Genomic DNA, 21724 nt, shown 5'->3' with positions numbered 1-21724 from the left:
AGCCGACTATGGTAGCCAGGGCTTCAGTAGCGTCCTGGCTGCCATGGTAACTGATCGGAGCCCCATGATTACACAGCTGGGGCTACGATCAGAAGCTGCCACTGCCACCAATGAGAAGGGGAGGAGACCCTGTGGCCACTGCCACCAATGATTTTAATACTGGGGGTTGAGGGGCGGGCGCACTGTGCCACCAATGATAATTAACCCTTAATACAGGAAGCGGGTACTGGCAGCAGATCAGCGGCAGTTAACTGCCGCTGATCGCAGCTCTTTGTCAGAGGCAGGGTGCCAGCTATGCGATTCTGCTGCCAGCACCTGCCTCTTGTATTAGGTGTTAAAGACGACCTTATATGGGTCCAGAATTTAAGTAGCAGGCTACACAGAGCAGCGCCCAGAGATGTCCCAGCACTTACTATTATTCCTGGGCGCCGCTCCGTTCACCAGCCGTGCCCCATTATCCGTCTCCTGCTCAATATGCTAATTGCTATCAGAGAAATGGGGAGGAGAAATCATCTTCTCTCCTGGGCGTTCCTTCTCCCTGCGCGATTGGACAGCGCTACAGCCAGGGAGAAGGAATGCCCACTAGAGAAGCCGAGGTCTCTAGCCACGAGCAGCATCCAGTGAGCGGGCGGGGTGGATCCGGGTAACTCCTTCCCTGCCAGACTGTCCGAGAAGTCCACGTATAGGCGGCGGAGTGCCCCGAATTACTGGGGGGGCAGCCATGTGAGGCGCCTGGGATTTGTCGAGCCCTGGACTAATGTGCTATGGGGCTTCCAGGACAGGCCATGGCAGCCACTGCCTGGGCACCACATTGGAGAGATGGGGCCAGCAAAATCCACATTAGGGCTTATGCACACGCATTAGGGACCGCAATGTTAGGCTACTTTCACACTAGCGTTCGGAGCGGATCCGTCTGAGGTTTCATCAGACGGATCCGCTCCGATAATGCAGACGTTCGCATCCGTTCAGAACGGATCCGTCTGCATTAAAACTTAGAAAATTTTCTAAGTATGAAAGTAGCCTGAGCGGATCTGTTCAGACTTTACATTGAAAGTCAATGGGGAACGGATCCGCTTGAAGATTGAGCCATATGGTGTCATCTTCAAGCGGATCCGTCCCCATTGACTTACATTGTAAGTCTGGACGGATCCGCTCGCCTCCGCACGGCCAGGCGGACACCCGAACGCTGCAAGCAGCGTTCAGGTGTCCGCTCACTAAGCGGAGCGGAGGCTGAGCGCTGGCAGGCGGATGCATTCTCAGTGGATCCGCCTCCACTGAGAATGCATTGGGGCCAGACGGATGCGTTCGGGCCCACTCGTGAGCCCCTTCAAACGGAGCGCATGAGCGGACACCCGAACGCTAGTGTGAAAGTAGCCTTACCCGTGCGGATTCCACAGATGTATCCAGACCCAGTCAACTTGAGTGGGTCCATGATCCATTTGCACCGCAAAAAAAAAAAAAAAAAAAAAATAATATAGAACATGTTGCAGTGTGGAGGCACGGAGAGAAACCCCACAGAAACACTCCGTAGTGCTTCTGTTTCATTCAAGTGCTGTTTGCGGGCCAAAACACAGGCACGGCTGGGCAACGGCCATGTGCATGATGCCTTACATGCAGATTTCATCGCACCTATTAGATATTTATTATTAGATATTTATGGCGTATCCCATCTAGGTGTCAAATATCCAGGTGGGATAGCACTTTAAATCTGAGGTGCACTAGAGTAAAAGGTTTCTTGAAAATTGTTTCAGGGCTGAGTCAAACAATTTAATTTAGGTCCAAATTGATTCTAACGGAATCAAAAGTGCTCCAATTGGCCTTAAAATTGGTATGACACTCAGAGGTCTTTCCTAGAACTTTTTTCTACTCGCCCTCCTCCCGCTTTAAGTCTCAAACACAATGACAGCAAATAAACAAGTAAATAATGTCAGAGTAACTCCGACATATATAGCGATGGGTAAACACAAACAGACAAGGCAGATGTGCAGCTGCATAGGGGTAATGGCAGTACGGGAAGCAGCAGCCATACAGTACATGATGACAGGCAGACAGCGGCAGTGGACGATTGCTCACAGTGGCTATTTATTAGTGATGAGCGGGAGGTGCCATATTCGATTTCGCGATATTTCGCATGAATATTCGTGTTATATTCGTCGAAATCGAATATTCGCAATTATTCCAATTATCGCGAAATTATTTTTTCGCATATTGCGAAAATTTATCTTGATAGTATAAGGCAACGTTCCTATGCTAATGACTATGGCTAGGCTAATGTGTATTTTACGAAATTTCGTAATATTGCTATAACTTCGTCTCTTAGAATATTACGAATATTCTAAAAGACGAAGTTAGAGCAATATTAAGAACATTTGCAAAAGTCGAAATTGCGATGCGAGTAATATAACACGAAATAGTCGCATGAAGATTTAAACTTAGCACTGCTATATTCCATATTCTAGCCTAATATGGAATATAGCTGTGCTAAGTTAGCACAGCTATATTCCATATTAGGCTAGAATATGGAATATAGCTGTGCTAAGTTGAAATCTTCATGCGACTATTTCGTGTTATATTACTCGCATCGCAATTTCGACTTTTGCAAATGTTCTTAATATTGCTCTAACTTCGTCTTTTAGAATATTCGTAATATTCTAAAAGACGAAGTTAGAGCAATATTACGAAATTTCGTAAAATACACAGATTGTATTTAAGCTAATATACTGCTATAGTAATAATTTTTAATAGTGTACATATTTTACAAAACTTAGGTTCAGAAGAGGCAAAAAAAATTACAGGAAAAAAAAGGGATTATAGCACTATATTAGCTAAATTACAATCTATATGTGTATTTTACGAAATTTCTTAATATTGCTCTAACTTCGTCTTTTAGAATATTCGTAATATTCTAAGAGACGAAGTTAGAGCAATATTACGAAATTTCTAAAAGACGAAGTTAGAGCAATATTAAGAACATTTGAAAAAGTCGAAATTGCGATGCGACTAATATAACACGAAATATTCGCATGAAGATTTCAACTTAGCACTGCTATACTCCATATTCTAGCCTAATATGGAATATAGCAGTGCTAATTTAGCACAGCTATATTCCATATTAGGCTAGAATATGGAGTATAGCAGTGCTAAGTTGAAATCTTCATGCGAATATTTCGTGTTATATTACTCGCATCGCAATTGCGACTATTGCGAAATTTCGTAAAATACACATATAGATTAGATTGTAATTTAGCTAATATGGAATATAGCAGTAAGTTGAAAACGCCACTGACTGGAGCAGCCAGGAATCCAAAGGACAGGTAAGAACAATTTTAGGGAAGTGGGAAAGAAAAAAATATAATAAAAAAAAAAAGAAAAAAAACGAATATTCGATTTCGCGAATATATAGAACGATATTCTAAATATTCGCGAAATCTCGAAATTGCGATATTCGAGAAAAAAATTCGCAATTCGAATATTCGCGCTCAACACTACTATTTATCACCAGCTCAATCTATTCACTGGCCTCAGCTGGAGGTGTGTGAAAATACTCACTGATCCATGCCTCATTCATTTTGAAAAAATGTGATGTTTGTACACTTGTAGAAAACCCTCTCCAAATTGACATTGGAGGCTGGACAAGACAGTACAGGGCCTGTTCCAGCCAATCTACCTGCCCCAAAGTCCATAGGGGTTAGGGAACAGGATGTACATATTTGTTTGCCGATTTGCGTCAGCCGGTTGTGGGACATGAAAAAACTGCTCCATTGTGTTTATGAAACTGAATGGGCCGCTTGTAGTAGCAGAGACGGCAGGAGGTCAGTGACTCAGTGGGGCCTGCTGGTCCAACACATGGGTGGCTGGCATCTGCTCGCTGAAAGCTGTGAACAGTGTATTCTGCCGATACAGCAATTTTGCCTCCACTTTGGCAAAAAAAACATTACCCCCTTTTGCTTTAATAACAAGGGTCTAAAAGCATGGCTATCCAGTGGGCAGTTTGCCTGATGCTAATGATATGCCCCTCAGCAAGCAAACATTAAAAATTTAGACCTCATGGACATGACCATATGTATTGCTGTATTTTGCTGTCTGCAAAATAAAGGATGACATCAGTGCGACTTCAATGCTGCATCTGTTTTTTTGTTTTGGACACATTAACTTCAATGGATCCGTGGACTGCATTTTGTAGCCAAGAGCAAGACATGTTCTGTCTTTTGCAGAAAAGATATATAGACATGGACAGCACATGGATTATCCGTGTGCTTTCCGCATCTGTATGCCCGTTCCACAACAGATAGAATATGTCCTATGCTTGGCTGCAAAATGTGGTCCACGGACCAATTGAAGTCAACAGGTCTGCAAAACAAAAATAAAAAATTGCAAGCAACTAATCTTGTGCAAACCCTAAGGCCTCATGCACAGTAGGGTTGTTGCGGGTATCGAAATTTCGATACCTAATCAATACTTTTGTTTGTGTATCGATACGATACCGGGATTTCCATTTTTTCAATACTGGACTGCGCAGTCTAGTATCACAGAACATGAGCGCGCTGCTGTGAGTGCCCTCATGTTCCCTCAGCAGCACAGGGGAGAAGGAAGCTGTCTCTCCCTCCCCCTGTGCTGCTGCCACCAATGAGGAGAGAGGGCCAGGCGCACTGCGCCACCAATGATAGCAGGACTTTGAATGGGTCCGGACTTTAAGTTACCAGGCTACATAGAGCGGCGCCCAGGGATCTCCCTGCACTTACTATTATTCCTGGGCGCCGCTCCGTTCGCTTGCTGTGCCCCCATTACAGTCTCCTGCTCAGTATGCTAATTACTACTATCGGAGCAATAGGGAGGAGACATCAGCTTCTATCCTGGGCGTTCCTTCTCCCTGGCTGTAGCACTGTTCAATCGCAGCGCAGAGCGTCACAGGGAGAAGGAAAGCCCAGGGCAGAAGCTGATGTCTCCTGCCCATTGCTCCGATAGTAGTTATTAGCATACGGAGCAGGAGACAGTAATGGGGGCACAGCGGGCGAACGGAGCGTCGCCCAGGAATAATAGTAAGTGCAGGGAGAGTCTGGAAACTATAGGCCGGTAAGTTTAACATCTGTTGTGGGTAAACTGTTTGAAGGTTTTCTGAGAGATGCTATGTTAGAGCATCTTAACGGAAATAAGCAAATAACGCCATATCAGCATGGCTTCGTGAGGGATCGGTCATGTCAAACTAATTTAATCAGTTTCTATGAGGAGGTAAGTTCTAGACTTGACAGCGGCAAATCAATGGATGTCGTATATCTGGACTTCTCCAAAGCATTTGACACTGTACCACATAAAAGGTTAGTATATAACATGAGAATGCTTGGACTGGGAGAAAACGTCTGTATGTGGGTAAGTAACTGGCTCAATGATAGAAAACAGAGGGTGGTTATTAACGGTACACACTCAGATTGGGTCACTGTCACTAGTGGAGTACCTCAGGGGTCAGTATTGGGCCCTATTCTCTTCAATATATTTATTAATGATCTTGTAGAAGTCTTGCATAGTAAAATATCAATTTTCGCAGATGACACTAAACTGTGTAAAGTAATTTACACTGAAGGACAGTATACTGCTACAGAGGGATCTGGATAGATTGGAGGCTTGGGCAGAGAAGTGGCAGATGAGGTTTAACACTGACAAATGTAAGGTTATGCACATGGGAAGGAAAAATGCAAGTCACCTGTACATACTAAATGATAAAACACTCGGTAACACTGACATGGAAAAGGATCTAGGAATTTTAATAAACAGAAAACTAAGCAGCAAAAACCAGTGTCAGGCAGCTGCTGCCAAGGCCAATAAGATAATGGGTTGCATCAGAAGGGTCATAGATTCCCGTGATATGAACATAGTCCTACCACTTTACAAATCATTAGTCAGACCACACATGGAGTACTGTGTACAGTTCTGGGCTCCTGTAAACAAGGCAGACATAGCAGAGCTGGAGAGGGTCCAGAGGAGGGCAACTAAAGTAATAACTGGAATGGGGCAACTACAGTACCCTGAAAGATTATCAAAATTAGGGTTATTCACTTTAGAAAAAAGACGACTGAGGGGAGATCTAATTACTATGTATAAATATATCAGGGGTCAGTACAGAGATCTCTCCCATCATCTATTTATCCCCAGGACTGTGACGAGGGGACATCCTCTGCGTTTGGAGGAAAGAAGGTTTGTACACAAACATAGAAAAGGATTCTTTACGGTAAGAGCAGTGAGACTATGGAACTCTCTGCCTGAGGTGGTGATGGTGAGTACAATAAAGGAATTCAAGAGGGGCCTGGATGTATTTCTGGAGCGTAATAATATTACAAGCTATATCTAGTAAAGGGGGGGGGGGGGGGCATTGATCCAGGGAGTTATTCTGATTGCCTGATTGGAGTCGGGAAGGAATTTTTTTTTCCCCTAAAGTGGGGAAAATTGGCTTCTACCTCACAGGGTTTTTTTTGCCTTCCTCTGGATCAACTTGCAGGATAACAGGCCGAACTGGATGGACAAATGTCTTTTTTCGGCCTTATGTACTATGTTACTATCCCTGGGTGCCGCTCTATGTAGCCTGCTCACGAAAGGTAGTCTTTAACTTTTAATACAGGAGGCAGGTGCCGGCAGCAGAATCGCATAGCCGACACCCTGCTTCTGACAGGAAGCTGCGATCAGCGGCAGTTAACCACTCAGGTGCGGCACCTGAGGGGTTAACTGCCGCTGATCTGCTGCCAGTACTAGTCTCCTGTATTAAAGGTTAATTATCATTGGTGTCGCAGTGCGCCCACCCCCCCAGTAATAAAATCGTTGGTGGCAGCGGCCACAGGGTCCTCTCCCCCTCATTGGTGGCAGTGGCAGCTTCTGATCAAAGCCCCAGCAGTGTAATCCTGGGGCTCCGATCGGTTAGGCTGCGTTCACACGGGCGAGATTTCCACGCGGGTGCAATGCGGTAGGTGAACGCATTGCACCCGCACTGAATCTGGACCCATTCATTTCAATGAGGCTGTTCAGATGAGCGATGATTTTCACGCATCACTTATGCGTTGCGTGAAAATCGCAGCATGCTCTATATTCTGCGTTTTTCACGCAACGCAGGCCCCATAGAAGTGAATGGGGTTGCGTGAAAATCGCATGCATCCGCAAGCAAGTGCGGTGCGATTTTCACGCACGGTTGCTAGGTGACTGTCTATACACTATTATTTTCCCTTATAACATCACCGCGGCGATGTACCATGTGATTGGAGCATGTGATCTGACGTCAAAGGTCCTTTAGCCCATAGTTCATCTTTTTAAAGAACTAAAGACCGGGAGAACTACGCGAACAAGAGGACAAGGCGAGTTAATTTTTTTTATTTTTTAACCCTCAATTGATCACCTACTAAGCATTCTGTATTCAGAATGCTATTATTTTCCCTTATAACCATGTTATAAGGGAAAATAATAACATCTACACAACACCGAACCCAAACCTGAACTTCAGTGAAGAAGTTCGGGTCTGGGTACCACAGTCGTTTTTTTATCACGCGCGTGCAAAACACATTGCACCCGCGCGATAAAAACTGAACATCGGAACGCAATCGCAGTCAAAACTGACTGCAATTGCATTCCTACTCGCGCGGGTTTGCCGCAACACACCGTGACGCATCCGAAACTAATCCGGACACGCTCGTGTGAACGCAGCCTTACCGTGGCAGCCAGGACGCTACTGAAGCTTTGGCTGCCATAGTCTGCTCCCTGCTGCTGTTTGCACAGATCACAGGGCAGCAGGGAGAGTGTGAGGTCCTGTTCACCCTATTAGAGCTCTATTAGAGTGAATAGGACAAGAAATCAAAAGATCTCCGGTTCTAGCCCCTAAAAAGGGGAAAATAGTTATTAAATAAACAAAAAAAACAAACAAAAAAAAAAAACACACAAGTATAAAATCACCCACTTTATATATTTATATGTAAAATTGGGAAACAATAAACATCACATATCGCCACGTATGAAAAGTCCAAACCATACAAATATATTCTTTGGGGTATGCACACATCCATAGTTTTGAGAATGCATGTGGTGGTTCCGTAAATTATAGGATATTTCCTATTCTGTTTTGCAGACAAGAATAGTACTTTAAATTGAGAGAAAAATATGGAATATACCAATATTTGGTGGATCAAAATGGGGACACTGCATGAGGCCTTAAAAAGGAGCTTTCCAGTTTTGTTTTTTTATCCACTACAATAACAACCCCCCCCAATCCGGAACCTGTTGAGAAAGCCATACTCACCTGGTTTCCACCATTCAGTTCCCGCTCCCGGGTTGTCATCACTAAACTACTGCAGGGACAAAGTCACATCAGCTGACTTGCCTCAGTGATGACATGTCCTCATGCGGCTCCATTCAACCCTATGGTACATGCCGTAAATAGCAGTTTACAGTGCTCGGCTATCTCCAACCGTCCCATAGAGATGAATGGAGTGGTAGTTTATAGAGGACCTGTCACCACTCCTGACATGCCTGTTTTAATAGCTTCATGCATTCCCCATGTAATAACCAGTTTGTTATGCCAGTCTTTTATTATTTCTACTAGAAATTATGAATTGCTAGCAGTCTGCAGTAAGGGTACAGAGGGGAGGTAACCAGTTCCCCCAACTGGTAACCACCCCTCTGTACCCTTACTGCAGACTGCTAGCAATTCATAACTTCTAGTAGAAATAATAAAGGACTGGCATAACAGAGTCATAAGAATAGAGGCTCCAGAATGGTTATTACATGGGGAATGCATGAAGCTATTATAACAGGCATGTCAGTAGTGGCGACAGGTCCTCTAAACGCCTGACCTGCCACTACATATCAGGGTGCCTTGTGAGCCATGATGCCTCCATTCTCATGATCGGTGTGGTATGAGCAGCTAGATCCCCACCGATCTAATAGTTATCCTCTATCTGGTGAAGAAGTGGCAAGTAAAAATTACCAGGATACCCCATTAACATCCACAGTTCAAGCTCCTTGAACATTTGGTAAATCATCATCCACTTTGCTGCTACTCTAATACACTGGATTTTCCATGCACAAAATACAGAAGGAAAATCTGCAGTGTGCTCATCCTGGGTTAACATACCATGAAGGCTCATTCAGATGAGCAAGGTCCTTGAAAAAGCTGACGGCGAAACGCACGTCGGGGTACGGTCTGGCGGTGGTGTGGTTTACATTTGGGTCAGTATGCACTGCATTATGCTAACTTTATATTGTATGTTGGTATAGCATGGTTTAATGTTCTGACCGTGCAGTATTTGCTGCATAACACTAGTAGCAGCAATATTGTGTCTTGATATTTATATACTGTGGTCAGCAACAATACCATATGTATGCATTGTTTATACTACCCTATGGATATATTTTTGCATTTGCACTTTATATAGATTAACTAATATTACCATACACCCGAAGCCCATGAGATTTTAAATGTTCTTAAGTACGTGAAGCCAGATTTTTGTAATTATGAAATGTTTAATAAAAATGATGATTATTTGAATATATATTGAGTGGTAGAATTGTGGTTTGTTTAAAGGGAGTCTGCCACCTCCATATGGCCATATACAGCGCTTACATTGTCCTATCGCACACCTATACATGAATGTTATGGTACCTTTGTCTTTACACTTGCAGAAGCTGGAAAAACTAACTGATATGCAAATGAGCACTCGCAAGTGCCCAGGGGCGGCGTTCACTGTGTTGGTGCCCAGGCTGCTCTGCCTCTTTTCATTGTTCCCCACCCCAGCCTCTGCATATGCCCGCCCTCCTATTCCCTTGCATCATCCTTCGGTCCGGCCGAGATCCTGCGACTGCGCACTGCCTCGCCAGAGCATGCGCACTGCGATGCCCATTGTGGGTACCGCATCACTTTAACTACTGCGCATGCGCCGGCAAACACCATTGCCGCTGGTTTTGTGCCGTTCGCCGGAGCATGCGCAGTAGTTAAAGTGATGCCGTGCCAACAATGGGCATCGCAGTGTGCAGGATCTCGGCCGGACCGAAGGATGACGCAAGGGAATAGGAGGGCGGGCATAGACAGAGGCTGGGGCGGGGGAACAATGAAAAAAGGCAGAGCAGCCTGGGCACCAACACAGTGAACGTCGCCCCTGGGCACTTGCGAGTGCTCATTTGCATATCAATCAAAGTTAGTTTTTCCAGCTTCTGCAAGTGTAAAGACAAAGGTACCATAACATTCATGTATAGGTGTGCGATAGGACAATGTAAGCACTGTATATGGCCATATGGAGGTGACAGACTGCCTTTAAACAAACCGCAATTCTACCTTTAAACTTTGATCCATATATTCTCTATTATTGGTTCCAAATAGTCTACCAGTTGGTGCAGTAGCACAGCAGATCACTAAAGAGTTAAGTGTGATTTATTGCCTTACCATTCTCACAGTAAAGTGTTCTCTTTTCACTTGTGCAGTGCAAATCCTTACTGGTTTTGTATAGGCAACAAATAGTTAACTGGCAGTCCTAGTTCAGTTGTGAGGACGATTGTTGGCCCCACACTCTGGTTAGAGAGTTGCTGCAAGCAGAGCTAAAGTGAAGATGTACCTAGTAAGAGCCCATGATAAATCAGGCCTAGTCCAGGGAACCTTCATCCCTGAAACTGCAAGCCTGCTCACAGAGAGGAGGACGGACATTTTTGATAGCTGAGAATCGCTTACGAGTCTGTGCCTGGAAAGGCAATGGCTCGGTTATGGCAAAAGGCTTACCGCTTGTGGAAAGGGTATATTGCGTCTTTGCCCAACACACTTCTGAGACAGATGGTCGATCTCCATCTGAGTTTTGCACCCCGCAGCCTGGGCACTGCACATAGCGTTAATGAGAACAAAACTGCACACTTGTAGTTATTTGGGAAGATTGCAATGTGTACCTACAGAGAGACTCAGGGAAGATCACTACCATCATTGTTACTGCTTACACCAGGGCTCGACAAATCCCAGGCACCAGGTCGCCATGGCGATCAGGAATTTGGTCCTGGCGCTTGGGTATTTGTCAGCCAGTTTTCAAAAGGTGAACGGGCGACGGAGGGGGGCCCGTTCTGTCCGGAGGCAGTAGGAGTGGAGATGAGCACCTCCATTGCGGAAGCGCTCATCTCCATATTCATCTGTATCGCCGTCCTCAGGACAGCGATACAGATGAATGGTGTGGAGGAGCAGGGGAGAGGAGTCTCCCTTGCCCGTTCCTCTGATAGGCTACAGGCACTAGGCCTGCATCGCATCACTGACAGCAGCATAAGGTAAGTATATAAGTTTGTTTTTATTATTTATAGTATACTGTGGCAAAAAGGGGGGCCTATATACTGGCACATTATGGGGGGCACTAGGGAGAAGAGGAAGGAGCACTATGGGGGCATCTACTGTGGGCTTTATGACGCGGCTCCTAGATTCCAAGGAAATTTGTCAAGCCCTGGCTTACACACAGCTATCGGGACAAGACTATTGTTTCTTCAGGGAATAATATTATTATTATTATTATTATTATTATTATTAATAATACCAACTAAGAGGGACAAAGTCCTCAAAAATAAAAATACAGACAAAATAGGATATTTTTAAAAGCATCCTAAAATCTAATTGTGAGAGGTACAGTACAGACCAAAAGTTTGGACACACCTTCTCATTCAAAGAGTTTTCTTTATTTTCATGACTATGAAAATTGTAGATTCACACTGAAGGCAAAACTATGAATTAACACATGTGGAATTATATACATAACAAACAAGTGTGAAGCAACTGAAAATATGTCATATTCTAGGTTCTTCAAAGTAGCCACCTTTTGCTTTGATTACTGCTTTGCACACTCTTGGCATTCTCTTGATGAGCTTCAAGGAGGTAGTCCCCTGAAATGGTCTTCCAACAGTCTTGAAGGAGTTCCCAGAGATGCTTAGCACTTGTTGGCCCTTTTCCCTTTACTCTGCGGTCCAGCTCACCCCAAACCATCTCGATTGGGTTCAGGTCCGGTGACTGTGGAGGCCAGGTCATCCTGCGCAGCGCCCCATCACTCTCCTTCATGGTCAAATAGCCCTTACTTTCAAACATGGTCAAATAGCCCTTACTTTCAAAGTTTTCCCAATTTTTCGGCTGACTGACCTTCATTTCTTAAAGTAATGATGGCCACTCGTTTTTCTTTACTTAGAATTTGCATTATGGCAAGAAAAAAGCAGCTAACAGTCTATTCAGTAGGACTATCAGCTGTGTATCCACCTGACTTCTCAACGCAACTGATGGTCCCAACCCCATTTATAAGGCAAGAAATCCCACTTAGGTGCCCTGTGAAGTGAAAACCATTTCAGGGGACTACCCCTTGAAGCTCATCAAGAGAATGCCAAGAGTGTGCAAAGCAGTAAACAAAGCAAAAGGTGGCTACTTTGAAGAACCTAGAATATGACATATTCAGTTGTTTCACACTTGTTTGTTATGTATATAATTCCACATGTGTTAATTCATAGTTTTGATGCCTTCAGTGTGAATCTACAATTTTCATAGTCATGAAAATAAAGAAAACGCTTTGAATGAGAAGGTGTCCAAACTTTTGGTCTGTACTGTACATACCTTATGGGAATAAAAGTTTAAGGAACAAGAAAAAACAAAAACAATGGATAAATAGAACTGTAAAGAAAGCATTTAAATCACTAAAACAGGAGGGTAGCGAGGAAGCACTGAAAAACGAAGGAAAAAAATAGAATATGTAAAAAACAAATAAAAGCAGCCAAACTAGAGACAGAGATTAATTGCCAAAGAGAGCAAAACTAACCCTAAAATGTTTTTCAATTATACAAATGGTAAAAAGTCTAAATCTGAAGGCGTCGGTCCTTTACAGAGTGATGAGGGGGGAATTGCAGAGAGCGAGGAGGAGAAAACAACGCTATTAAATATATTTTTTCTCCAATGTATTCACTGAGGAAAATAAACTGTCAGATGACATGCAGAATGTAAAAGTAAATTCCCTATTAAAAGTGCCATGTCTGACCCAGGAAGAAGTACCTCAGCGACTTAAAAAGATTAAAATAGGCAAAAATCGTCATAACCAGATGGTCTACACCCCCGTATCCTAAGAGAATTAAGTAATGTCATAGCCAGACCCCTATTTCTGATATTTGCGGACTCTATACTGACGGAGTGTTCCACAGGATTGGCGCATGGCAAATGTGGTGCCAATATTCAAAAAAGGGTCCAAAAACAGAGCCTGGAAACTATAGGCCGGTAAGTTTAACATCTGTTGTGGGTAAACTGTTTGAAGGTTTTCTGAGAGATGCTATATTGGAGTACCTCAAGAAATAAGCAAATAACGCCATATCAGCATGGCTTCGTGAGGGATCGGTCATGTCAAACTAATTTAATCAGTTTCTATGAGGAGGTAAGTTCTAGACTTGACAGCGGAGAAGCAATGGATGTCGTATATCTGGACGTCTCCAAAGCATTTGACACTGTACCACATAAAAGGTTAGTATATAAAATGAGAATGCTCGGACTGGGAGAAAACGTCTGTAAGTGGGTGAGTAACTGGCTCAGTGATAGAAAACAGAGGGTGGTTATTAACAGTACACACTCAGATTGGGTCACTGTCACTAGTGGGGTACCACAGGGGTCAGTATTGGGCCCTATTCTCTTCAATATATTTATTAATGATCTTGTAGAAGTCTTGCATAGTAAAATATCAATTTTTGCAGATAACACTAAACTGTGTAAAGTAATTAACACTGAAGAGGACAGTATACTACTACAGAGGGATCTGGATAGATTGGAGGCTTGGGCAGAGAAGTGGCAGATGAGGTTTAACACTGACAAATGTAAAGTTATGCACAAGGGAAGGAATAATGCAAGTCACCCGTACATACTAAGGCCCCCTGCACACGAACATGTGCACCCCGTGGTCGTGCTGAGGCCTGCAATGCACGAACACAGTCTGGGGCAGCCGCAGTGGATCGAGGACCCATTCACTTTAATGGGTCCGTGATCCGGCCGTTCCGCAAAAAGATAGGACATGTTCTATCTTTTTTGCGGAACGGAAGTACAGGACGAAACCCCATGGAAGCTCTCCGTAGTGCTTCCATTCCGCATCTCCGGACCCATTCAAGTGATGCGGAATGCCCACAGAACAGCACCCGTGTATTGCGGATCCGCAAACGCGTTCCACAATACGGCAACGGGAAGCACACGTTCGTGTGCAGGGGGCCTAAATGGTAAAAACACTGGGTAACACTTAGATGGAAAAGGACTATGGCCTCTTTCACACGAACGATACGGATTAGGTCTGGATGCGTTCAGGAAAACTCGCACCATTTTGCAAGCAAGTTCAGTCAGTTTTGTCTGCGATTGCGTTCAGTTGTTCAGTTTTTTTTCCGCGCAGGTGAGCGTGATAAAAAAAAAAACCTGGAGGTTTACAAACAACATCTCCTAGCAACCATCAGTAAAAAACGCATTGCATCCACACTTGCTTGCGGATGCAATGCGTTATTCACACAGCCCCATTCATTTCTATGGAGCCAGGGTTGCGTGAAAAACGCAGAATATAGAACATGCTGCGATTTTCACGCAACGCAGAACTGATGAGTGAAACACAACGCTCGTGTACACAGACCCATTGAAATGAATGGGTCAGGATTCAGTGCGGGTGCCATGCGTTCACTTCACACATTGTACCCGCGCGGAAAACTCGCTCGTGTGAAAGGGGCCTTAGGAATTTTAGTGAACAGCAAACTTAGGCTACTTTCACACTAGCGTTCGGGTGTCCGCTCGTGCGCACCGTTTGAAGGGGCTCACGAGCGGCCCCAAACGCATCCGTCTGGCCCCAATGCATTCTCAGTGGAGGCGGATCCACTGAGAATGCATCCGCCTGCCAGCGCTCAGCCTCCGCTCCGCTCAGTGAGCGGACACCTGAACGCTGCTTGCAGCGTTCGGGTGTCCGCCTGGCCGTGCGGAGGCGAGCGGATCCGTCCAGACTTACAATGTAAGTCAATGGGGACGGATCCGCTTGAAGATGACACAATATGGCTCAATCTTCAAGCGGATCCGTTCCCCTTTGACTTTCAATGTAAAGTCTGAACGGATCCGCTCAGACAACTTTCACACTTAGAAAATTTTCTAAGTTTTAATGCAGACGCATCCGTTCTGAACGGATGCGAACGTCTGCATTATCGGAGCGGATCCGTCTGATGAAACATCAGACGGATCCGCTCCGAACGCTAGTGTGAAAGTAGCCTAAGCTGTAGAAACCAGTGTCAGGCAGCTGCTGCCAAGGCCAATAAGATAATGGGTCGCATCAAAAGGGGCATAGATGCCCGTGATGAGAAGATAGTCAGACCACACATGGAGTACTGTGTACAGTTCTGGGCTCCTATGAACAAGGCAGACATAGCAGAGCTGGAGAGGGTTCAGAGAAGGGCAACTAAAGTAATAACTGGAATCAATGGACTACAGTACCCTGAAAGATTATCAAAATTAGGGTTATTTACATTAGAAAAAAAAAAAAAGAAAAAGAAAAAAAAAGAAAAAAAGACAACTGAGGGGAGATCTAAATATATCAGGGGTCAGTACAGAGATCTCTCCCATCATCTATTTATCCCCAGGACTGTGACGAGGGGACATCCTCTGCGTCTGGAGGAAAGAAGGTTTGTACACAAACATAGAAGAGGATTCTTTACGGTAAGAGCAGTGAGACTATGGAACTCTCTGCCTGAGGAGGTGGTGATGGTGAGTACAATAAAGGAATTCAAGAGGGGCCTGGATGTATTTCTGGAGTGTAATAATATTACAGGCTATAGCTACTAGAGAGGGGTCGTTGATCCAGGGAGTTATTCTGATCGCCTGATTGGAGTCAGGAAGGAATTTTTTCCCTTAAGTGGGGAAAATTGGCTTCTACCTAACAGGCTTTTTTTTTTGCCTTCCTCTGGATCAACTTGCAGGATAACAGGCCGAACTGGATGGACAGATGTTTTTTTTCGGCCTTATGTACTATGTTACTACTCTGTGATAAAGCAGCAAAAAGTCTTCATAAGAACCAAACAGGCCTGGTCATTGACTCCATCATCCATACTATGGCCCCTTGCTAAGGGCGCAGTCACATGACCTTAAGTGTTTTATGGTCTGCAAACCATCATACAGACAGTGTGCGTTGCGCATTTTGTGGACCGCACTATAGAGAAAATGCCTATTCTTGTCCACGATTGTGGACGAGACTAGGACATGTTCTATATTTTTAGTGGGGCCGTGGAACGAAATTACGGATGCGGTCAGAACACTGTGTGCTGTCCGCATCTTTTGCAGCCCCATTGAAATTAATGGGTCCGCACCCGTTCCGCAAAATTACCTTTTTTTTTTTTTTTTTTTTTTTTTTTTTTTAACAGGATCCCTCTCTTCTGACAGATCAAAAGAATGGAAAGCTATACGGTGATGTGAACTCAAACTGAGCTGGTCCTCCCGCCTTGCACCCATTTTCTTATCAAGCAGGCAGGAGCTCCAGAAAGTCCAGGGGGCGTCTCAAAGAAAGAGTGCACACTTAGTTCCACCACTGCACATGTGGATCATTAAAGGGAGGAGATTAGCCATAGTGAGGACTAAAACCACCAATCTTCCCAAAGAATCATATCTGCCCCCCACAGCTCCACAATATCACTGATTAAGTGGATTTGGTGACCATGCCAAGGTGTAAGAAAAACCCCAGACAGGAAGATGGAGACTTGGTAGACAGCGCAGAGGACTGGAGCGGCAGGCAAGTACGATCCTGTTAGGGGAGGCAGGCTACCTGTTTAAAATGATGTATTCCCAGAATACCACTTTAAAGACTGTCCGTAATGGATCCACATGTCATCCGTGTTTCACTAACACTGCACAGCTAAAAAATTATTTTCAAAGCATCTCTTCCTAATGATCCGTGAAACACAGATGGCATCCGTGGTTTTCACGGACCCACAGACTAAGGCTCCATTCACACGTCCGCAAAATGGGTCCGCATCCGTTCCACAATTTTGCAGAACGGGTGCGGACCCATTCATTCTCTATGGGGACGGAATGGATGCGGACAGCGCACAGTGTGCTGTCCGCATTTGCGGTGCGCGGCCCCGATCTTTGGGTCCGCAAATAGATAGAGCATGTCCTATTCTTGTCCGCAGCTTGCGGACAAGAATAGGCATTTTAATGGGGGTTCCGGGCTAGTGTGTTGCGGACCCGCAATTTGCGGGTCCGTAACACACCACGGACGTGTGAATGCAGCCTAATAGGTTTGAATCCGTGACGGACCGTTGGAAAAAAAACGCAATTAGACTTACCGGTAATTCCGTTTCCTTGAATCCACCATGACGGCCCACATTGAGATTGACCCTTGACCTCTGTAGGGGCAGGAACACATAGAGAGTTTAAGAACCCCCCACCCCTCCACCTCCTCAGTGCTTTACAATTACCCGAAAGGTGGAACAAAAGTAAAAGGATATTGATTCATACCCTTAAACTCCTAAATAATCATCTGCATGTATATGCAACTTATAAACAAAAAACATATTTTTTTTATTTTTTTTTTGGGAAGGGGAATAGTATGGGCCGTCATGGTGGATTCAAGGAAACGGAATTACCGGTAAGTCTAATTGCGGTTTTTCCATTTCATCCACCATGACGGCCCACATTGAGACATATCAGATAACTAAATGGGTGGGGATATCGCCTGTAAAACCTTCCGGCCGAAAAGAGCTTCATTCGCGTCCGGAAGATTAAGACGATAGTGTCTTACAAAAGTATTAGCGCTAGACCAGGTTGCGGCTTTACAGATCTGGTCCAGCGAGACCCCTCCTTTCTCGGCCCAAGAAGAGGCAGTGGCCCTAGTAGAATGGGCTTTAATATTACCAGGACTGGGTTTGTTCTGGATCTTGTAGCAGCATTCAATAGTGGATTTGATCCATCTGGCTATGGAAGACCTGGCTAACTTCTTTCCTTTATTTTTTCCTGAAAACTGAATAAGAAGGTTGTTATCCACCCTGAAATCTCTGGTAGAATCCAGGTAATGGACAACTATGTCCCTAACATCCAGGAGATGTAACCTATCTCTAGACCCTGTATGTTCGGACCTAGGGATAGAGGGTAGGAAGATCTCCTGCTCTAGATGGAAAGGTGAGACTACCTTAGGGAGAAACCCTGGGTCGAGAGTTAGACGGATATAATCTTTGCTAATCTGGAGGTAGGGCTCTTTACAAGAAAAGGCCTGGATCTCTCCAATGCGTCTGGCTGAGGTGATAGCGATGAGGAAGGCAGTTTTTAGAGAAAGGTGTTTTAAAGAGATCTCAGATAATGGTACAAATGGAGGTTTTGTTAGGCCCTCCAGGACGATGTTAAGATCCCAAGTCGGAGCTCTGGATCTCAGAGAGGGTCTCAATCTAGAAACTGCTCTGAAGAACCTCCTGATCCATCTATGGTTGGCCAGGCTGCAGTCATAGAAGGAGCTGAGGGCAGAAATTTGGACCTTCAGAGTACTAGGTCTCAGGCCTAACTCAAGGCCGCACTGTAGAAAGTCCAAAATTCTGTTGATGGGAGGAGAGGTGGTGTCTGGGTGCTCAACTCCTAACCAGGAACAGTATTTCTTCCAGATCTTAAGGTAGATGGAGGAGGTCACCTTTTTTCTACTCGCCCTCAGAGTAAGTATCACCTTCTCCGAAAGTCCTCTGCTTCTTAGTGTCTCGCTCTCAGGATCCAGGCTGACAGTCTGAATATGCCTGGGTCTGGAAGAAGAGGGCCCTGGACTAGAATATCCCTCTGGAAGGGAATCTCCCACGGATCTTCCAGCGATAGCTGTTTTAGAGTGGAGTACCAACTTCTCTTTGGCCACACAGGATGAGAGTAGTTGGTTCCTCCAGGAGTTTCTGGACGACCCGCGGTATTAGTGGTATTGGTGGAAAGGCGTAGGCTAGTTTCCATTTCCATTGTATTGACAGGGCATCGATTGCCCATGGACTGTCTCCTGGGTTTAGGGAGCAGAAACATTTTACCTGCGCATTTCTTCTGGAGGCGAATAAGTCTACCTCTGGACAGCCCCATCTTTCTGAGATCTTCTGGAAGATATTCCTGTTCAGAGACCATTCTCCTGGATCTACTGTCTTTCTGCTCAGAAAATCTGCTACTGCGTTTTCGCAGCCCCTTAGGTGGATGGCGGACAGAGATAAAGCGTTCTCCTCTGCCCAGGAGAAAATTCTTTTTGCTATCTCTCCAAGAGGCCGTGACCTTGTCCCTCCTTGGTGACGCAGATAAGCCACCGTTGTGGTATTGTCTGACATTATTCTTAGGTGTCGCCCTTTTAGAAGACACTCTCCCTTTAATAATGCCTCCAGGACTGCGTATAGCTCTCGGTAGTTGGAGGATCTGTGTTTTATCTCGGCAGGCCAGGTACCCTGTAGAAGATGATCTCCTATCTTTGCTCCCCAGCCTCCGAGGCTTGCGTCCGTGATTACTTGCACGGCGGGATGGTTCCGCCACTGAAGGCCTCCTAGCAGACGTCTTTTTACTTTCCACCAATCCAAGTCTGTTTTTACGGCCTGAGGGATCCGAAAAATCCTGTCTAGACTTACTTGTCTTCCGTCCCAGATAGTTAAGATCCAATTTTGGATTACTCTTGTGTGGCTTTGGCACCATGCCACTGAGGGAATGCAGGCGGTTAGGCTTCCCAGGAGACTCATGGCCTTTCTGATGGAGCAATTGCGAGCCCTCTGGAATGTTCTGATCTTCACTGTCAGTGCAGTAGCCTTGTCCTGAGGGAGGAAGGTCATCAACAGGGACGAATCTAGTTCCACACCCAGGAACTTTATTCTCATGGACGGGGTTAGGGTGGATTTTTTTGTATTTATAATCCAGCCAAGGTTTTTTAAGAATTCCGAGAATCTTTGGGTTGCCAGAAGGTTCTCGGATTCTGTCTTGCCCAGAATTAAAAAGTCGTCGAGATATGGAATGATTGTGATTCCTTCCTGACGAAGGTAGGCCACCATCTCTACCACGACTTTTGTGAAGACCCTGGGGGCCGAGGAAATACCGAAAGGGAGGGCGACATATTGGAAGTGATGGATAGACCTGTCTGGTCCTCTTAGAGTGAATCTTAGATATTTTTGCGAAAGATGATGGATGGGGACATGGTAGTAAGCGTCCTTTAGGTCGATTGACGACATGAACGCCCCTTCTGGAATCAGAGGGATTGTGGATGGGATGGTCTCCATCCTGAACCTCCTGTATAGAATAGACCTGTTTAGGGGTTTTAGGTTTATTATCGTGCGAAAGGATTGGTCTGGTTTTTTTACTAAAAAAAAGACTGGAATAAAATCCTCTCCTTTCCTCCGAGATAGGAACCTTTTGAATTACCCCTAGCTCTAAGAGGTCCTGGACGCCCTGCCAGATTTTTGGAAGATCTGATCTGCTCTGAGGTGTGATGCAGAATCTTCTCGGGGGGACTGATGTGAACTCTATCCTGTAACCGTGAGAGATTACATTTAGCACCCAGGGATTTGAAGTTACCTGACTCCAGGAGGATAGAAAACCCATCAGTCGCCCCCCGACCCTGGCGTCATTGTTGTTTATTTTGCCTATTCTGGGATTGAGGATGAAGCCTCTTCCTCTCCCTCCTTTGGGATAGCTCCATCGGCCGGACTTCCCTTTCCCCCTGTAGGATCTCTGCTGGGGTTGGTACTGACGAAAGGGCTTCTTTTTTGGTTCTTTGTCCTCTGGAAAACCCTTCTTTTTGTCTGCTGCTCCCTCCAGGATTTTATCCAGAGTGGGGCCGAAGACAAATTCCCCTGAAAAGGGGATAGAACAAAGCTTGGCCTTGGATGCCTTGTCTCCTGACCAGGCCTTCATCCATAAAGCCCGTCGGGCTGCATTAGAGAGAGCAGCATCCTTGGCGGAAAACCGGATGGACTCTGCAGACGCATCGGCCAGAAAAGCTGTGGCGGAGCGGAGAAGGGGGAGAGAGTCCCTGATCTCTTCTCTTGGAGTCTTATTTTTTAGATGTTCGTCCAACTCTCCTAGCCATATATACATCGCTCTGGCGACGGAGGTAGCAGCAATATTAGTTTTTACCCCAAACATAGCTGACTCCCAGGATTTTTTTAGGAGGCCATCTGCCTTTCTATCCATAGGATCGCCTAGCTGAGAGGAATCCTCAAAGGGTAGGGCGGTCTTTTTTACTACTTTGGCCACCTGTAGATCGACCTTAGGCGTCTGGTTGTATATCTTGCTTTCAGCCGGGTCAAAGCAGAGCCTATTCCTGAATTCTTTGGGAACGCCAAGCCTTTTTTCTGGATCTGACCACTCCTCCAATATCATTTCTTTTATATTTTCATTAATGGGGAAAACAATAGAGGACTTAGATCTGAGACCCCCAAACATCTCATCCTGCACCGTACGGGGCCTAGGAGTATCTTCAATGCCCATAGTGGACCTGACCGCACGTAGCAACTCCTCCATCTCGTCAGCCGAAAAAAAGTATTTTTTATCTTCTTCTAGAATTTCCCCGTCCGACAAGGGTTCCTCATTAGGAAATTGTCTGGATGAGGCGGAGGCCACTTCAACCTCTTCACCCTCAGAAGAGGAAATAACGGACAGTTTGCGTTTCTTAGAAGGGATGGGGTTGCTGGAGGGGGTAGACAAGGTGGCTAAAGAGGACTTAATCTCGTCTGAAATAAAAGACTTCATTTCCGAGAGTATATCTGGTTGCTCTTCCTTCCAAATTTC

At 45.2% G+C, this 21724-nt stretch overlaps 1 protein-coding gene across 2 annotated transcripts in view; it reads right to left on the bottom strand.

The window, feature by feature from the left end:
* LOC120996164 (small cell adhesion glycoprotein) overlaps window positions 1-21724 on the bottom strand; it is a 68014-nt gene that overhangs the window by 6860 nt on the left and 39430 nt on the right. The window lies entirely within an intron of this gene.

Source organism: Bufo bufo, chromosome 3, assembly GCF_905171765.1.
Source record: "Bufo bufo chromosome 3, aBufBuf1.1, whole genome shotgun sequence".
NCBI lineage: Eukaryota > Metazoa > Chordata > Amphibia > Anura > Bufonidae > Bufo > Bufo bufo.
Note: the sequence above shows the minus strand (reverse complement) of the source record. Positions and strands in the feature narration are given on the sequence as shown.